The sequence below is a fragment of the Lissotriton helveticus genome, chromosome 4_1, assembly GCF_964261635.1.
Source record: "Lissotriton helveticus chromosome 4_1, aLisHel1.1, whole genome shotgun sequence".
NCBI classification, from domain to species: Eukaryota; Metazoa; Chordata; class Amphibia; order Caudata; family Salamandridae; genus Lissotriton; species Lissotriton helveticus.
Window position 1 is genome coordinate 2,106,843,628 of NC_136063.1, and position 7,517 is coordinate 2,106,851,144.

Below are 7,517 nucleotides of genomic sequence, written 5' to 3' on the forward strand. Positions count from 1 at the left end.
ATTAAGCAGACCCACAATTACAATAGATTAGGTACATATCTTGGCAGTCAATGATTTCTCTGTGACCAGGATTGCACAAAAGCTGTTAAAAGGTACATGGAAGTGGGTAAAAGCAGTCCCTGCTACGACCAAGGTCCGCCTGTTTACACCCCACTGGGTGAACGGGCATGACATTTTCCAAACATGCTCTTGAGAATTCCATTAGAAGTCCATGTTCTGGTGTGAACATCGGCTTCTATTGGAATTCTCCAGGGCATATTTTCAGACCCATTATTGCCGCTTTAGCAGCAGTTTTCTGCTGCTAAACCTGCGATAATTTTTATGCCGTCCTTGATAATATGCCCCAAAGTGAGGCCAACAACCCAATAGTTGAGGTCTTTAGGTGTTTCAGTGGAAGTCAAAAGGGTCATCTTGTTTTGCTCTCTTGTCTTTTACAGCAGGAAGGATAAGAAAATGGTGGTTACTCGTAGTGAAGAAATGTGTCCTATGGCAAATCCAGTAACCTCTGATGGGCACCAACTGTGGGTCAGTAGTAACTACTGTTAAAACACAGATGGGATTTGTGAACTCAAATACAAGCTGCACTCAAACGGATGGACCTTTCGTCGCAAGCTGAGGTTTAATATCGAAAATTCAGCAATTTATCAATGACAATGAAGCACATTAGGCCCCACAAGGAATGCAGAGAGTTGTAGATTTGCAAACAATGAAGGTTTAATAATAGATTAGTAAAGTTACAGGTTCAATTCATTAAAGTTAGTTATAATCAAAGCTCACCAAATAAAGTCATTGGTCAGTATATTTCAAAGCGATTCAAAATAGTAAATACAAAGACTATTTATGGTTCTCATAAGCAAATCCAGTAAATTTCAGTTTCCCCTGAAGGAAACTTCCCTAATTCTAAGCTAAGAAGTTAAGTGAATTGAAGTCGAGCAGAGGGTGTCAGCAAACAAAGCCTATAAAAGGAAGGATCAAATAAAGATCGAAGGCCTGATTCACAGAGGTAAACTTACACGTTTGCATAAGTGTGGTACTCACAAAACTGCATTTAATAGTAAATTTATGACTACAGAGACTCCGTAGTTATGGGGGAGAACTCTGAACATAGAAAGATAGGACAGGCCTATCTTTTTTTGTGTGTAGTGCTCCGCCCCGACAGCAGACCCTCTGCAGCCCTAAACTTACTAATAAAATACAGTTTTGTGCATACCAAAAAAGAGTAAACTTACACAAACGTGCATGTTTACCTTTGTGATTCAGGCCCTCAGTCAAGTAAAGAAAAAATGGATTTGCTCAGGAGCAACTCTTTGAGCAGGAGCAAAATAAGACATCTCGGCCCAGATGTAGGTAAAAGCAATTTACCGAATGGTAAATACCGAATTTTACTGATTCGGTATTTACAATTCGGTAATTGCTATGTAGGTAAATAATTCGGTAAAAATACCGAATCTGTAAGATTCGGTAATTGGTATTTGCCATTGATTCCTATGGGCCTTGAAGCCCATAGGATTCAATAGCAAATACCGATTCGGTAATTACCGAATCGGTAAAATTACCGATTTCACAAGGGGGACAGGGTGTCACTTTGACAGCCTGTTGCACCCCTGTTTCGGGCTTGTGTGCCATGTGACACACATACATACCCTTAGGGCATGTCTGTGTGCCACATGGCACAGGTGTACATGCACAGATGTGCATGTACACTGGAATTCGTTATTTACCATGAAATAGTATTCCATGGTAAATAACGATTCGGTAAGGGCCTGTGGCACTGCTTACAGTGCCACCTACATATTGATTTACAGAATCGGTAAATTTACCGATTCGGTATTTTACCGATTCTGTAAATTTACCGAATCGGTAAATATACTGATTCTGTAAATAAAATGCCCCCTACATGTCAATTCCCAAATACCGGTCGGTAACGGCCGAAATCGGCCGTTACCGACCGGTAATTGGCGAGCTACATCTGCCCCTGATGTCATATTATACATCGTGCCTCGGGGCGCCGCGGGTGCATGCGCCCGCTTTGTGTACCTCCGCGACACAATGGTATTACAAAAGAAGCTGCAGACGCTTGTGCTTCACCTTCTGTAATACTGAGAGTGCAGGCTCAAATATAGCACCAATCCTATCGATCGAGGGCATTCCCTCAGTTGCACTGGGGCATGGCCTCATGCAAATGAGGGAATCACTTTCCCTCTACGCCCACGATGACGTGGGTATACAGGCAAACATGTCTTCAGTAGGCGCACTGAAAAGGGGTCCCATGGCATCCCCTTAACGGCAGGTACAGTCACTCACTACAGACTCCTGCAAGAGGATCTCTAATCCCCCTGGAAAGTGCAGATGGCTTGACGCCTGCATTGTGAAGCATGGACCAGCTTTTAACCACATCGCTGCTTGAGATATCCCTCTGCTGTGCTGGACAGCAATAAAAACGGGTGTGGTCATGACGAGCTCAGCTCGTCATGAGCACACGAGCACTGTGCTGCATGACGAGCTAGGCTCGTCATGGGCATGGAAGGGGTTAAACAGCTGCTCCATATTCCTCTTGAATGCGCTGCTCCCAGGGCTGCACGAATTCACGAATGCCCTCATGGAAGTGCATTCTTTATAATACAGCACACTTTCCTTGTTTTTGCTTGGTGCACCTTCTGTTGGCGCGCCGTGGTCCAAACGAGGAAAGTGCAACGTATTTATAATTTGCCCCAGATCTCAGGAAGGTGGAAAGAGGCATCTAAATCTAACTAGCTCAGAAAAGCACAATAAACTCATGCCATTCTCTACAGTGAAGGACAGCTTCACCTGGATTGGTTCTCTGAAAGAGAATTAATCAGAATGTAACATTTAATGATAAAAAAACATTTTCAGTTTTATTCCCAGACATAGCACATTTCAGCTGCAGAACCTTCAGGAGTTATCACGTAGCAAGATGATACATGGCAAGCAGTCAGCCTGTCCTCAGCTCAGGTGCAGAGACTCATTAGTCATCTCTCTGTGAAACACACAGAGATAAACACTCCTCACAGAAACCAAAACATTTTGTAACAATATAATTAATGTGAACTACTCCAGTTTGGCTCCTAAAATTAGAGAAAGAAAGAAAGAAAACTGCAGCTAAAAGCACATGTTCATGTTAGCACGAGGCCCACACTAACTATGGCTACATAAATATGAAAATGATACTTTACATAGGTGTCTGTGTTGTACAGATGAGTGTATATGCTACGCAAAATGACATTAGTGACAGGGCATCGCCACTGTGAAATGCGTGGCTTTCCCATACAAGTGGCCTGGCTCCTCTAAACTGATTGTCTGCTTTTTATTGGTAAATATGTAAATGGAATGTAATACAAATACTTTAATTTTTTCCTTAATTTTTTTTGTATACGATTTTATTGGTATTTATACAACAAACAGAAAAATATTGGCATACTGATAGACCACTTCAGAATGTCCATGTAAAATTATGACAACAGCCTAACCCCTCCACCCAACTTCCCTCAGGCCCAATCAAGTTCCCTACTACTGGATTTAATGCCACAATGTTTCCCTTAAATAGTCAGACCAATCACATAATAAAAACCCCAAAGCATGCAATGCGTTGCCCTTGAGTGAACGTGGCAGCAGAGGGCTGGCAAAAGCATAGTCTTCCTTGCCCAAAAATACAAGTGTCAGTTTGGTCTAGAAAATTATACAGGATCTACAGTGGGGAAATTATCTTAAGGAGACACTAATATATCAGTGTCTCCATGAGGAACCAATACCATCAACTTCTTCCCTTTATAATTCCTTCTGCAAAAGAGAGCAGAATCAGCCTAGTGATACCATGTGGCAACTAATCCTTGTCAAGTTAGGTTGAGAGAGGTTCGTTATTAAACACAGAAAAGGCCTGGTGTCCTTGCACTAACTCTGGAAATTCGACCCAGTCTATAGCTGTGTGGGACTGAGCACCAGCGAAGGAGACCTAGGGCCAGATGTAGGTAGCCCAATACCGGTCGGTAACGGCCGAATTTACCGATTTTCGGCCGTTACCGACCGTAATTGGCCATTTGGGATGTAGGGGACCCAAAAACATCGGAATCGGTAGTAAAGTTACCGATTCGGAAACATTACCGAATCAGAAAAAATACAGATTCTGTAAATATACCGATTCAGTAAAGTTTCCGAATCGGAAAATTTACTGAATCCGAAAATATACCGAATCGGTAAATTTACCGATTTGGAAACTTTACCGAATCAGTAAATTTACCGATTCGGAAAATAAGAAATGGTAAAAATGAATTTTGAGATGTAGGTAACCTCTTAAATACCGAATTTGCATGAAATTCAGTATTTAAGAGTCGGTATTTACCATGGATTGAAATCAGGTGGTAACCAGGTGCAGGCTATAAAAAAGGCCCCAAAATGCAACATTTTCACCAGAATGGCGGCATTCTATGTCATTGCGAGGCGGCTACGGCTACAGGCAGAAGGAGAGAGGTTCTGGAGGAGGGAGGAGCAGGTGTACAGGCAGAGGATCACTCTTTTCCAGCTAACTGAGCCAGAGATCCTACAAAGGTACAGGCTGGCTCCCCAAACTATCCTGGACCTCATCAGGGACCTCCACCCACTATTGGACCATCCAACCACAAGGGCACACGCCATCCCACCCCATGTGCAGGTGCTGTGCAGCCTACACCTGCTTGCATCTGGGAGTTACCAGAGTGTGGTTGCTGCGGTAGGTGGGGTGTCCCAGAGCTGTTTGTCCCGTTTCTTAAAAAAATTCCTTGATGCCATGCTGCAGAGAATGCACCACTACATCAGCTTCCCTGCAACGCTTGCAGAACTGCTAAGGACAAAGACAGACTTTTATCAGATGGCGCATTTCCCAAACATAATTGGCTGTATTGATGGTACCCACAAGTGGAGAAGTGTGGCTCACTGGTTAGAGGAGGCAGACCTGGAAGCAGAGGTCAACCCAGGACCAGGGTTCAATTCCCGGCTCGGCGTGGGCTTGAGTCCTAAATTGTCCATGGACTCGACAATTCTCGCTCCGGTGCCTACTCGATTCACGGGTTCACACTCTGCGACTCTGGGCAATAGCTTGCTTAATCTCCACAACGGCCCCTCGCGGCGGGATGCCTGGCTTTCACCTTGCGGATACCCTGCCGGGGTTATCTCACAGGGGAATACCAGGACGGGTTCCCTAAGCAAGCGCTTAGAAACCGCTTGGTGATTTGCGCTATATAAATTCCTGTACATTTACACAAACCAATATGCCCACCTGCTGCCACAGAGTACATTTATCGGAACATGAAGTCCACCCACACCATAAATGTACAGGTGATCTGTGATTCCAAGTACATGATCACTGACCTTAGAGCCAAATTCCCCGGGAGTACCCACGACTCCTACATCTTCCAAAACAGTGGGATCTACGCACGCCTGACAGCGGGGGAATTCGCCGAAGGATACTTGCTAGGTAACACACTGTGTGAAACTCCCTTGATACGTATTGCAGGTGGATGTGTGTGTGTGCATTTGAGTAATGTTTTTTCTTCTTACTATTAGGGGACAGTGCATATGCCCCCCGGTCCTTCATCCTCACTCCGTACCTCAACCCTACAACACCAAGTCAGAGGAGATACAACAGGGCACACAAAACAACCCGAAACATTGTGGAGCGCACCTTTGGTCTGTGGAAGAGCAGGTTTCGCTGCCTCCATAAGAGTGGAGGGGCCCGCCAGTACACACCAATCACCTGCTGCAAGATGATTGCAACCTGTGCAATGCTGCACAACCTTGCGGTCAAGAAGGGCACAGAAGTGGATCTCTCTGATTATGAGGACCATGATGATGAGAAAGCAGTGCCAGAACCACACACATCTGGAGTTGCAACACCAACTGATGGCAGACACAGACGGGAAGAGATCACGCCCAACTACTTTTAAGTAAGTAAAGAGACACAGACAGGTGGAGTATGCACCAAATGTAGTTTAATTGTGTAATGACGTAGGTTTTTAAAGCACAAATGTGCAACAAAAAGTATTTAACTTCAATGATGTCAGTCCTGGTTCACTTCACCATGAACTGTAAAAGAAATTTCCTTCCTTGCTTCCCAGTGCCACTTGTATGTTGCTCACCGTGCTCACTGTCTTGCTGGCCTGTGGCCTCAGCGTGGCGCCTGCTCCTCCTCGTTTCTGGGACAAGGGAGCTTGCAATGCTGCTCCTGCTTGTGCTCTCCTCACTTACAGGCACATCCAGAGCAGCTGTTTGTGCAGTTTGGGCATTTAACAGCGCCTCAAAAGCACTGGTCATCCTGCCCATGCCCCTAGTGACCTCATTGGTGTTTTGGGTCATAGCCTCCTGCATGTTACTGCTTCTCCTGCATAGCAGGGATGTGGCAGGGGCCAGGCGGTTGATTGCTTTATTTTGGCCGTGAGCACGCTGCCTTTCCTTGCGCCTTGCATCAAAATCAGTGTCTAGTTTGGTGCATACTAGCTGCACCGAGTGGCTAATTCCGCGCATCCCTGCTGCCATCTCTTTGTTCACTGGTACAAGCTCACTGATGCCCTTTCCTATGTCTCCTATGTTATTGTTCCGGGACCTCATTTGGCGTTGGCATGACTGGATGGCTCTTCCCTGCATCCTCTGTATTCTCACCATGCTCCCCTCCAGGCCACGGAACACACTTGGACCCTCCAGAGGTGCATCCGCTGGCCGTTCTTGGACTCTGCGGCGTCTTGCGCCACTATGGGCCACCCCTGCACTGGAGTGCGTTGTACCAGAGCTAACATCTACAGGCAAGTTGTGTGCTTCGTCCCCCTCCATGTCAGCTGCTGATGACTCCATTTCTAGGAGTGGGGCCACAACATGCCTCCTGCTTGGTTCTGATGCAGGTGTTGTATCATGCTGTGATGCTGGCATTTCTGGGGATGACAGCAACAGAGGGGATTGAGATCTACGAGGGGACGCCTGCAACTCTGGAGCCATTTCTGAGTCTTGTGCAGGATGATGGCTACTTGATGCACCTGTGTCCTGTGGTACGTTCTGGGTAGTTGGACCTGGCTCCTGACTCTCCTCCCTCTCTGGTGGTGTGCCTTCAGTCTCCTGCGAACACCTGCGAGATGTTTCACCTGTGGACATATGAGCATACATTAGCTAAGCGCTACTGTCTCACTGTCACTACAATTAAATATTTCTCACATTAGCTTTATTCTCTATTTAATCATTTACCTAACTAGGTGGTTGGTGTGCTGTATGACATGTTCTTACATTTCCTGACTACATATCCATGATGCATTGCCCCTGTATAGTGCTAGCAGTACTGGACTGGGGTTCACTTGCCCACAAAGGGTACAGGTAAGGATGATGGTATGGGGGGAATGCTGTGCATTTGTCTTACCTTTTTTGCTTGCAGCTCTGGCTGAGCTGTCTACTTCTCCCAGTCCGCAGACGCTGTCTGGTTCAATGGTTGAGGCCACCATCTCCTCCAGGTCAGTAAGGGGGGGTGCTGGGTTCTTGCCTACGCC